Below are 13,186 nucleotides of genomic sequence, written 5' to 3'. Positions count from 1 at the left end.
GACGAACAAAGAAAATTCGAAATGGCTACAACATGGAGTGAGTGCACCTTATACATACCCATTCCATCGCCTTATCAAACATAATAAGGAACTAGATCCAAAATATACAATTGCAGTGACCGGAAAAAATAAAACCATGAACCGAGAGCCATCATAAATGCGCAATGCCATATTAATACCATATAATCCACAACCGAATCAAAAGCTTAATATAGGAGCAAATCTCACTAGTACTAACCCTGATATCAACCAAGATGAGTTCTTCAACCAAATCACACTTAGACTAAAACATGCTAAGGATACAAACCAAGAATCCAAGAAGCCAAAAAGCCATACCTTAGAAATCTCATTAAAGACCCTCCAAAATTGTTGCCAAAATCATTGAATTTATGTATCTTTAATCATGGTCAAAAGAAGAGATTGTAGACAATGCCTAAGCGCTAGATCACAGAGGATCTGTGAGGTCATCATAGGCACAGTCACTCATAAGAAATCCATTTACATGGGCCAAATGAGAATCCAAACTATCCAGACAAAACCTGTGATTTTGGAGCATACTTTTTATATCCTCCAGAGATGAGAATAGATTGTAATTTTACACTTGCTTATGTTTGAAGACCATCTACAACAGAGTATAAATTTGAAGATTTAAATCAAAATATTTAAAAGATGAAGCTTTCGGCTACTGGACTTTACAGGGTTGGAAATGCCTTTCCATTTGATATATTCTCCTACCAAATCAGAATCAGAATGATATAAAAAATCTCCTCCATCTTGACTCTCCAGAACTTGAATTTATTTCCTCACCTCACTAGGAACAACATTAAAGATAGTTACTCCTGAATTGCATGCAAAGGGACGAAACCTCTTTTGCCCCAATGAAGAGTTTCCTCCTCCACCTCGCCTGCTACTCATCTTCTGCCTGGGAGGCATCAGTACTACACAAAGAAAACACTTGGGGCAACTATTGAATGACCTATAACCTATAATAAAGTAGGAAGAAGGACTTAACACAAGACCCAGAACACCAAACCTAAGAACCATTATATCATCACCAAATTTCCAAACTAAAGGTTCCAAATTCACCAAGTAATCAAACTCCTCACAGTCTAGAACCATGACCCACCAGATTTTACAACGCCTTGGAAAAGTAAAGACTTACCTTTACACAGACTCAATTTTGAAAATCATAGAGAAAGCATTAAGAGGGTAGTGCCATGAATGAACAACAAACCTAAAAAAAGCTTAACGAAATTCCACAAGAAAAAATTACAACTATTCCAAACAACATACACTATATAACTCAAGAACTCACTAAAAGACACCCAACAACCAATATAAAGCCTCAAGGACTAGAGAATTAACCAAAAAACAAACAAAAATAAAAGATGAATGACCCAATTAAAAACAAAATACAAGATATAAATGCATTTTTAGATATATAAATAGATTAAACAATGTGTTAATTTTATTTATATTGAATTTATATAATTATTTGAAAATATTTTTGGAAGAAATCACATTGGTAGATTTTGGCCGACGCATTTCGAGCCAACCAGTGTGGTTCATCTTCACGATAAGATGAAAATCATATCATAGCACAACTTAAATATGGAACAAGGACGTTCTAATGGCTACGGGGAAAAACGACTAAAAAATGGCTATTTTTGACTGGATAGAAAAATGGACAAATTATTTGTATTTATTATTAATCAATAATAAATTAATAAATCAATTATAGTATTTAATTATATATGTACAATTTAAAATAACTAACATGACCCCAATATATAAAAATAATAAGTCAAATAAGCTCAAAACTGTTAATCAAAAAACAATAATTAAGTCAAACGGGAAGTTAAAATAATATTAAATATATAAATATATTAATTAGTTATAAACTTAAAAAGGAAGAATTAATTATCTTGGTTATAAATGTAATTTTTAATTAAATTTTATTTTAATTTAATCATCTATTATTATTATTATTATTATTATAAAATTTAAATGTAATATGTTAATTTAAAAGTGTTTTAATTTTAATTTATTAATTTATTATTTCAGAAATTGTAGCTAAAAACTACCTATTAAGATTACTAGGCCTCCTCTCAATTTCAATGGCTTCCCTAAATTTACGATGATGAAAGTGAGAAACCTTCGCAATGACCTTAGCCTCTTCAATGCATATCTGATGCTTGGTCTTCTCAGCATCTTCTGCTAAGGCTGAAGAGCAGGTCCTCCCATGCTTGATATCGGTGACTTGTTCCTTAATCCTTTGATTAATGGAACGACCTGTTTCACCAATGTATGATGTTCCACAAGAGCAAGGGATGACATAAACACCTTTCATATCCTTGGGGTCCACATGGTCTTTTACTGATTTCAAGGAAATTCTAATGGTGTTAAGGGGTCGAAAGGTAGAGGGAATGTTGTGCTTCCTAAGGATTCTCACAATCCTATTAGTCATCCCTTGGATGAAAGGGAGGTGAACTCCAGAACTACGATCATTAGGGTCTATCTTAACCTTAGGACTTTTGCTAGCTTTGAGGAAGGCTTTAAGGTCTTGTTTCTTACTGTAACCATTATTAGCAAAAACATTCAAGATATGGGATTTCTCTTTAGAAAAAATGGTCAACATCAGAGACCCTCATAGCATGGAGCTAGAGTGCAAAGAACACCCAATTTTCGAGTAGGGAAATGATGGGACCTAGCATGAAGATACTGCTCAGTATGAGTTTTCTTCCGAAACACCTAATGGGAAATCGAGCCATCCTCTTTCTTAGAAATGAGGACATCTAGGAACGAGAGGCAACCATTGACTTCTTTCTCCATGTTAAACTTAATGGAGTTAGATTGATTATTAAGATGCTGAAAGAAAAGATCTAACTTATTTGTACCATGCTACCAAATAGAGCAGGTATTGTCTACAAATCTTTTCCAAAGCTTAGGTTTAAAAATAGTAGAGACCAAAGCTTTGGATTCAAAATCTTCCATAAACAGGTTGGTAGCAATAGGGGATAGGGGAGAGCCCATGGCAACACCACAGGTTTGTTCATAGAACTCACTTTCGAAACAGAAAAAAGGGAAGTAAGGAAGATCTCGACCAATCTAGCAGTGTCGGGATCAGTAAGGTGAAAGATGACATCTAAGGCTTCTTTGATAGGGATATCAAGCACGGGAGGACTTGCTCTTTGGCCTTAGCAGAACATGCTGAGAAGACCAAGCATCACATATGCATTGAAGAGGCTAAGGTCATTGCAAAGGTTTGTCACTTTCATCACCGTAAATTTAGGGAAATCATTGAAATTGAGAGGAGGCCCAGTAATCTTAATAGGGATGACAGTTGGAAAATCAGTAGCTGCTGGATTCCAGCCCTTTCCTCTTAGCCCCCTCCATTTCTTGTCTATTTTTCCTCTTTTCGATTTTTCTCCCCTTGAGGTTTTTTTTTTAAGCTACAATCTATGAAATAATAAAATAATAAATAATTAATATTAAAATACATTCAAATAAACATATTACATTTAAATTTATTTATAATTTTTATTTTTTTTGAAATAGCTACAATCTATGAAATAATAAAATAATAAATTAAAATTAAAACACATTAAAATTAACAAATTACATTTAAATTCTATATATATATATATATATATATATATATATATTTGAGTTTTTTTGACTTGTTATTTTTCTATTTGGGGTCAGGTTAGTTATATATATATATATATATATATATATATAATTGATTTATTAATTTACTATTGATTAATAGTAAGTAAAAATAATTTGTCCATTTCCTTATCTAGTAAAAAATAGCCATTTTTTTAGGTGTTTTCCCATAGCCGTTAGAAGGTTCTAGCTTCCTATTTAACTTGGCGCTATGATCTGATTTTCATCTTGTCCTGAAGATGAACCACACTCGTTGGTTCGAAAGGCCTTAACCAAAATTTACCATTGTGATTTTTTCATAAAATATTTTCAAATAATTAAAATATAAATCACAAAACTTGAATTTGAATGTATATAACATTAATAATTAATATTATAATTTATTTTATTTTTTTAATTAGATTTTAAACCATATATCGAGAAAAGAAAAAATGAAAAAAAATGAACTACTATATTTTTGTGTTATGGTTGAAGAATATATAATAACTCTACACACCTGTATCTCTCGATCTATATTTAATCTATATTTAAGTTATTTTTTAATGTTTTTACCATTTAAGTTAAATGGGGAGCATTTTTTTTCTTTGCAAATTGCCATTCATCCAAATACCATGGGTTCACAATGTTAATGATTGCCTTGGGATTTGCAATGTTTTTCATTGTCTTGATAAAGGGGTAGGTTATTGATAGGAGTACACTAAATTTATGGACAGTAGTAAATGTATCGATGTATGTTTGTGGAGGACCTCAAACTTTGTAACTAATCAAATTTTGTTAAGCATGATACATGACAGAGTGATTTAAATTTTTTTTAATGGTTTTTAGTGTGGTTTTTTGGAAGTTTTTTTTTGGGTTTTTTTGGTTTAATATTTCTAAAATATATTAGGAATTTATTGAAATCATAAGTTTAATGTGTAATCCCTGCACAATAAAAGTGCCTAAGTATTTTCTAGCTGTTAAATTCATATATACAATCAAAAAACTAGTTTAAATAACACAAATCAAAATTTCACCTCAAATTTTTCTACTAATTTGGACACCAAAATCTCCAAAACATTATAATAAAAACAACTCTCCTTTTTTTTAATGAAATATTACATACATGAAGAATTTAATTTTGTTTACTTAAAACTATGTTCTCACTTACCTCATCTTTTTTAATTTCTTAATTTTTTTAATTTAAATCTAAAATAATTATAACTAATTATTATTACCTAAATCGAAAATTAGCGTCAACAACTTGCAGAAAAACTTATACTATAGTTAAAAAAAGGTTCAAAATATCCCACCGATAAATAATTAACCTTTTAATTATATTTTTAATATTAAATATTGTTATAATTATTATGAAAAAATGAAAAATATATAATTATTATGAAAAAATTATTTAAATGAAAAACATATCTTACACTAAATAAAATCTTCATAAAATTTCCCTACTTTTCCCCATTTCATGAATTTTTGATAATTAAATGTAATACGATAATATTGATATAGTTGAAGTTTTATAATCCTTTTCAATATTATACCCTATAATGTTTTCCACTTGCTATTTAAAAAATCTATTTGCAACACACCGCTCTTAAAAGATTCTATTTGCTACACACGGCTCTATATTCGTTGGCTATGGAGCATTGAGTGGGGATCAAGCTCCTTGGTGCTGTGTTCTTTTTATTGAGTTGCAGATATGATTGGATTGTACAATATGTTTGAAAGTAGGTAATTAAAATTTACTTTTTTGAAAAATGATTTCCACTTGTATTTTAATGTTAAATTTATTTTGAGTAAGAAAAATTTGTAAATTTGTACCCGGGGAGATTTGGTTTTTGTTAATTTTAAATTTTAAATTAAAATAAATTTATATTACTTTTTATATAAATTTCACTTTTCTATAAATAAAATTTTAATAGTATATAGTTATATTATTATATAATTGGTATTTTTTTACATATTTTATAAATTTTTTAGCTTAAATAATAATATATAGTTTTTTTTTCAAGTAAGAGTAAGACTTTCTATTAAACTTAGTCAAATATACATAATTTACAAGGAGCTACACCCGCTCTGCGAGAGTTCAACAATCAGCCGGGTAGGCCAAACCAATCCAATCTCCCAAAACTAGGAGAACCTAAACCGGAAAATCGGGAGAACCACCAATCAAAGCACAAGGAGCATAGTAAACCTTGGAGGGCAAGTCCAAAACCCGCCATAGAACCATAAGAGGTCCCACCACAAGTCACACTGAAAACTAACAAACTGACAAATGGACAAACGGACCCGAAGGAAGTTAAAGCATAACACTCTAAATATTTTTCGGGTCCGACCAACGCGCATACACAATCGCCACCATTGATCCACTGATTAAGATCCAACGATTATCATGGATATCAGAAGACCAAGAAACGCGAGAGCTAACCACCCGATGAGGGTGGTTTTCTCTCTCCTCATTCCACAACGTGTCACTCAAAGAGTGGAATCGGAGCCAAACACAGAAAAACCGGAAAACATTCAGACCCCCGCCCGATATACCGCTTGTGGTATTGGACTAGTTGACTCACGTAAAAACCCACCCGACCTTTCACCACGTGCTGTCCCTTAATTCCTTCCAGCGAGCAGTACTTGAGCCAATCCCGTTCACCTGGATTCTCTATCAACCACCACATAAGCCAAATGTCGAGGGCTACTCGGCCCTGTGGAATAGTCTGAGTCAAACCATTCTTCATTCAATCAACGGGAAACCTGACCTTGGAAAATCACCGAACCATGACAGCTTGGACTATATGGAGTCCTCCAACCTCCCGCTAGTCTTCAGGGTTCCTCTGATCCTCTCTGTTAGTCCATAGATCCATATCCCGGGTAGCGTTACATAGACAGTCCTCCCACAATTTACCTGGGGGAAGCGAATCCCAAGCATACCTAGAATCCCTATCCCTATTTGTGACTCCTTCATTCACCAATCGATCCGCTAACATATTAGCCTTCCTTTTCACATGAGCAAATCTGGCAGTTTTGAGGGTTCACAGGTGAGAATAGATGTGGTAAAAAACCTGCCAGAGCTTCTAGTGCTTCGACACTTTATCTGGAGAGGTTCCATTACTAATCTTCTTAGCCGGTCTAATAATTGATTCCGAATCCGCTTCAATTATAACATTGTGTGAACCTGAATTCACTTCCCTTGCCAATTCCCCTAAGAATTAATTATCTTGGTTATAAATGTAATTTTTAATTAAATTATATTTTAATTTAATCATTTATTTTTATTATATATATATATGTATATTGAATTTAAATGTAATATTTTAATTTAAAAGTGTTTTAACTTTAATTTATTAATTTATTATTTCATAGATTGTAGCTAAAAAAAAAAAAAACTTCAGGGGAGAAAAACTGAAAAGGGGAAAAAGAGACAAGAAAGGGGACTAAGAGGAAAGTGCTGGAATCCAGCAGTTGTAGATTTTCCAACCGTTGTACCTATTAAGATTACTGGGCTTCCTCTCAATTTCAATGGCTTCCCTAAATTTACGATGATGAAAGTGAGAAACCTTCGCAATGACCTTAGCCTCTTCAATTCATATTTGATGCTTGGTCTTCTCAGCATCTTCTGCTAAGGCCGAAGAGCAAGTCCTCCCATGCTTGATATAGGCAACGTGTTCCTTAATCCTTTGATTAATAGAACGACTTGTTTCACCAATGTATGATGCTCCACAAGAGCAAGGGATGACATAAACACCGTTCATATCCTTAGGGTCCACATGGTGTTTTACTGATTTCAAGGAACTTCTAATGGTGTTAAGGGGTCGAAAGGTAGAGGGAATGTTGTGCTTCCTAAGGATTCTCACAATCCTGTTAGTCGTCCCTTGGATGAAAGGGAGGTGAACTCTAGAACTACGATCATTAGGGTCTATCTTAACCTTAGGACTTTTGCTAGCTTTGAGGAAGGCTTTAAGGCCTTGTTTCTTACTGTAACCATTATTAGCAAAAACATTCAAGAGATGGGATTTCTCTTTAGAAAAATGGTCGACATCAGAAACCCTCATAGCATGGGTAGCTAGAGTGCATAGAACACCCAATATTCGAGTAGGGAAATGATGGGACCTAGCATGAAGATATTGCTCAGTATGAGTTTTCTTCCAAAACACCTAATGGTAAAACGAGCCATCCTCTTTCTTAGAAATGAGGACATCTAGGAAAGGGAGGCAACCATTGACTTCTTTCTCCATGGTAAACTTAATGGAGTTAGATCGATTATTAAGATGCTGAAAGAAGAGATCTAACTTATCCAGACCGTGCTACCAAATAGAGCAGGTATTGTCTATAAATCTTTTCCAAAGCTTAGGTTTAAAAATAACAGAGACCAAAGCTTTGGATTCAAAATCTTCCATAAATAGGTTGGTAGCAATAGGGGATATGGGAGAGCCCATGGCCACACCACAAGTTTGTTCATAGAACTCACCTTTGAAATAGAAAAAAGGGAAGTAAGGCAGATCTCGACCAATCTAGCAGTGTCGGGATCAGTAAGGCGAAATATGACATCCAAGGCTTCTTTGATAGGGATATCAAGCATGGGAGGACCCGCTCTTCGGCCTTAGCAGAACATGCTGAGACCAAGCATCACATATGCATTGAAGAGGCTAAGGTCATTGCAAAGGTTTCTCACTTTCATCACCATAAATTTAGGGAAACCATTGAAATTGAGAGGAGGCCCAGTAATCTTAATAGGGATGACGGTTGGAAAATCAACAGCTGCTGGATTCCAGCCATTTCCTCTTAGCCCCCTCCATTTCTTGTCTCTTTTTCCTCTTTTTGGTTTTTCTCCCCCTAAAGTTTTTTTTAGCTACAATCTATGAAATAATAAAATAATTAATAATTAATATTTTTTTTTGGTAAGCTAGGGTGGTACCTTCCTCTTCTATTTATAAAAGCAGGTTGATCCAGATACAACATTTTGGTAGCCTTAACTTGCCATATGGGAAACCAAGGTTGTTGGCCACCTAAGTTTGTTATAAGCCATCCAGTAACAAAATTGAATCAGTCTTTCCATCCATGCTACATGAAATTTACATCTAAAAACACTTAACATACTACATACTAACATATAAACGTCTCAAAGGAAAAGTTATCCGCAAAATAATCAGAAATAATTGTGAAGGACTACTCCTTCCGTTCATCAGCAACCAAATCTGTATTAGCCATTGCAGCCATCGAGTCTTTAGGTGTTGGAGTCATCTGTGTCAGCCTTTGCTGGATCTCATCCAGCTCGCTGTCTTGCATTATCACTATGATTTGCAAGTTTTTCATTTCCTTTTTAGTATTCAGCATTCCTTGGGCAATTGCTGCCACTTCCCCTTCCACTTGCTCGAGAACCTTCGCTAGTAGTTGCTTTAGCACCCAGTACACATGAAGAGCTTGCCTGTAAAGCGTCATTCGACCTCTGTTGTGACCTGGGTCAGGGATGATATCTCCCCAATCCTTCATTGCTGGTTCTGAATCCTCTTCCATAACACTATCTTCCATCTCTTGAATTAGTTGCCGAATGTTCGAGTCCATTCCTTCTCGATATGCTCGAGCAGCTTCCTGGACTGATGTCCTCATGGTTCTCCTTCCTCGCCTCTGGCTTGCTGGCGCCGAGGTTGGCGGGTCACCTCTACTCGACTGGCTCTGTCGCCCTCTGCCTCGACCCAGGCGAGCCATTTTCTCCTTTATTGTCGCATGTTCATAGTTATTACCAACAAAAGTTAGCTTTTGAGGAGCTACAGTCTTCCCATCAATCAACGTTTCCTTATCACTAAGCCTTCCTACTCCACTCCGACCACCTCCGTTGCTCTGAAGAGTCAAAGATCTCTCCCCCCTTGGATAAAGGAAGGGGAGTAAGCCCTCTGTCATGCTTCCCATTCCCTGGGTAGGGTTCTCAGTTTTCTCCGGCTGACTCTTTGCCCCACTACTGCAATTCCCCAGTATATTAGTGCTCGGATCCTTGCCCCTTCTCGCCAGGCAACCATTTGGCCCGTTTAGCCTCGGCCCTTCTTCTGCAAATCCCTGCCTACCCCCCTCTTCTGCCGAATTTTCCATGGCATAGTAATAAGCTAACCCGCTCATACACCATCCCTCCCCATCAGTTCCCATCAAACCCCTCTCTTCCATCATACTAAGCAAGTCAGAGAGAAATGCAGGAGGAGAGCCAAAGGAGACATACCTGAGTTCACGCTCACCCGTCAAAGCTCCCAACACTTGCGTTGCACCGTTCTCTTCCTCTCCTCGATGCATACTAAGATTTCCTTCCAACCTTACCACCCTCAAGTACCTTAGCCCATCTGGCCCACGTCCCATCCCACTACTGCCGCCGATTCTAAACTCCTCTCTCGCCACACTCCTTCCACTCCGATGCCTCGAAATTCCCGCATGCATGTAGGACGCCACCATGGCCTTTTGATCTATGGTTAGGGTAGTAGGTGGCCGTCCTGGCCAGCCTCTCCCACGCGCTGTCAACCTTCCTGTATTTTCCTTCTTTATCACCCTGATCGGGGAATAAATAATTAATATTAAAATACATTCAAATAAACATATTACATTTAAATTTAATTTATAATTTTTTATTTTTTTGAAATAGCTACAATCTATGAAATAATAAAATAATAAATTAAAATTAAAATACATTTAAATTAACATATTACATTTAAATTCAATATATATATATATATATTTGAGTTTATTTGACTTATTATTTTTATATATTGGGGTCATGTTAGTTATATATATATATATATATATATATATATAATTGATTTATTAATTTATTAATTTATTATTGATTAATAATAAATAAAAATAATTTGTCCATTTTCCTATCTAGTAAAAAATAGCTGTGTTTTAGCTGTTTTCCCCATAGCCGTTAGAAGGTTTTAGCTCTCTATTTAACTTCCCGCTATGATCTGATTTTCATCTCGTCTGAAGATGAACCACACTTATTGATTCAAAATGCATTGGCCAAAATCTATTAATGTGATTTCTCTAAAAAATATTTTCAAATAATTAAAATATAAATCACAAAACTTGAATTTGAATTTACAAAATGTTAATAATTAATATTATATATATATATATATATTTTTTTACTTTTAATTAGATTTTGAAAGAAAAGAAAAACAAAAAAAATTGAACCACTCTATTATATTTTATTTTTATGTTGTGGTTGAAGAATCTATAACAACTCTACACATATATCTCTCGATCTATATTTAATCTATATTTAAGTTATTTTTTAATGTTTTTACCATTTAAGTTAAATTGGGAGCATTTTTTTTTCTTTGCAAATTGCCATTCATCCAAATACCATCGGTTCACAATGTTGATGATTGCCTTGGGATTTGCAATGTTTTTCATTGTCTCGATAAAGGGGTAGGTCACTGATAGGAGCACTAAATTTATGGACACTAGTAAATGTATCGATGTATGTTTGTGGAGGACCTCAAACTTTGGAACTAATCAAATTTTGTTAAGCATGACGTATGGTAGAGCGATTTAATTTTTTTGAGTTGTTTTTAGTGTGTTTTTTTAGAAGTTTTTTTTTAAGTTTTTTGGTTTAATATTTTTAAAATATATTAGGAATTTATTGAAATCACAAGTTTAATGTGTAACCCGTGCACAATAAGAGTACTCTAAGCGTTTTCCAAGTGTTAAATTCATATATACAATAAAAAAACTAGTTTAAATAACAAAAATCAAAATTTCACCTCAAATTTTTCCACTAATTTCAACACCAAAATCTCTGAAACATTACACTAAAAACGACTGTTTTTTTTTTTTAATGAAATACTACATACATCAAAAATTTAATTTTGTTTACTTAAAACTCTGTTCTCACTTACCTCGTTTCTTTTTTAATTTCAAAATATTTTTTTATTTAAATCTAAAATAATTATAACTAATTATTACTGCCTAAATCCAAAATTAGCGTCAACAACTTGCAGAAAAACTTATACTATAGTTAAAAAAAATTCAAAATATCCTACCGATAAATAATTAACCTTCTAATTATATTTTTAATATTAAATATTGTTACAATTATTATAAAAAATATGTTTTTAATGAAAAATATATAATTATTATGAAAAAATTATTTTTAATGAAAAATATATCTTACACTAAGTAAAATCTTCATAAAAATTCCCTACTTTTCCCCATTTCATGAATTTTTGATAATTAAATGTAATACGATAATATTGATATAGTTGAAGTTTTATAATCCTTTTCGATATTATACCCTATAATGTTTTCCACTTGCTATTTAAAAAATCTACCCTATAATGTTTTCCACTTGCTATTTAAAAAATCTACCCTATAATGTTTTCCACTTGCTATTTAAAAAATCTATTTGCAACACACCGCTCTTAAAAGATTCTATTTGCTACACACGGCTCTATATTCGTTGGCTATGGAGCATTGAGTGGGGATCAAGCTCCTTAGTGCTGTGTTCTTTTTATTGAGTTGCAGATATGATTGGATTGTACAATATGTTTGAAAGTAGGTAATTAAAATTTATTTTTTGAAAAATGATTTCCACTTGTATTTTAATGTTAAATTTATTTTGAGTAAGAAAAAATTGTAAATTTGTACCCAGGGAGATTTGGTTTTTGTTAATCTTAAATTCAAAATTAGAATAAATTTATATTACTTTATATATAAATTTCACTTTTCTATAAATAAAATAAAAATAGTATATAGTTATATTATTATAGAATTGGCATTTTTTTTTGACATATTTTATTATTTTTTTTAACTTAGATAATAATATATAGTTTTCTTTTTAATCAAGTAAGAGTAGAAATTTCTATTAAATTAGTCAAATATACATAATTTACAAGGAGCCACACCCGCTCTGCAAGAGTTCAATAGTTAGCCAGGCAGGCCAAACCAATCCAATCTCCCAAAACTAGGAGAACCTAAACCGGAAAACCGGGAGAACCGCCAAACAAAGCACAAGGAGCATAGTATACCTTGGAGGGCAAGTCCAAAACCCACCATAGAACCACAAGAGGTCCCACCACAAGTCACACTGAAAACTAACAAACTGACAAACGAGCAAATGGACCCGAAGGAAGTTAAAGCATAACACTCTAAATATTTTTCGGCTCCGACCAACGCGCATACACAATCACCACTGTTGATCCACTAATTAAGATCCAACAGTCATCATGGATATCAGAAGGCCGAGAAACGCGAGACTTAACCGCCCGATGAGGGTGGTTTTCTCTCTCCTCATTCCGCAACGTGTCACTCAAAGAGTGGAATTGGAGCCAAACACGGAAAAACTGGAAATTGTTCAGACCCCGCCCGATATACCGCTTGTGGTATTGGACCGGTTGACTCTCATAAAAACCCACCCGACCTTTCACCACGTGCTGTCCCTTAATTCCTTCTAGTGGCAGTGCTTGAGCCAATCCCGTTCACCTGGATTCTCTGTCAACCACCACATAAGCCAAATGTCGAGGGCTACCCGGCCCTGTGGAACAGTCTGAGT

This window comes from Pinus tabuliformis, chromosome Q (genome assembly GCF_031772625.1).
Source record: "Pinus tabuliformis cultivar Carrire ecotype Pingquan chromosome Q, CPIR1, whole genome shotgun sequence".
In the NCBI taxonomy this organism is placed as follows: domain Eukaryota; kingdom Viridiplantae; phylum Streptophyta; class Pinopsida; order Pinales; family Pinaceae; genus Pinus; species Pinus tabuliformis.
Note: the sequence above shows the minus strand (reverse complement) of the source record.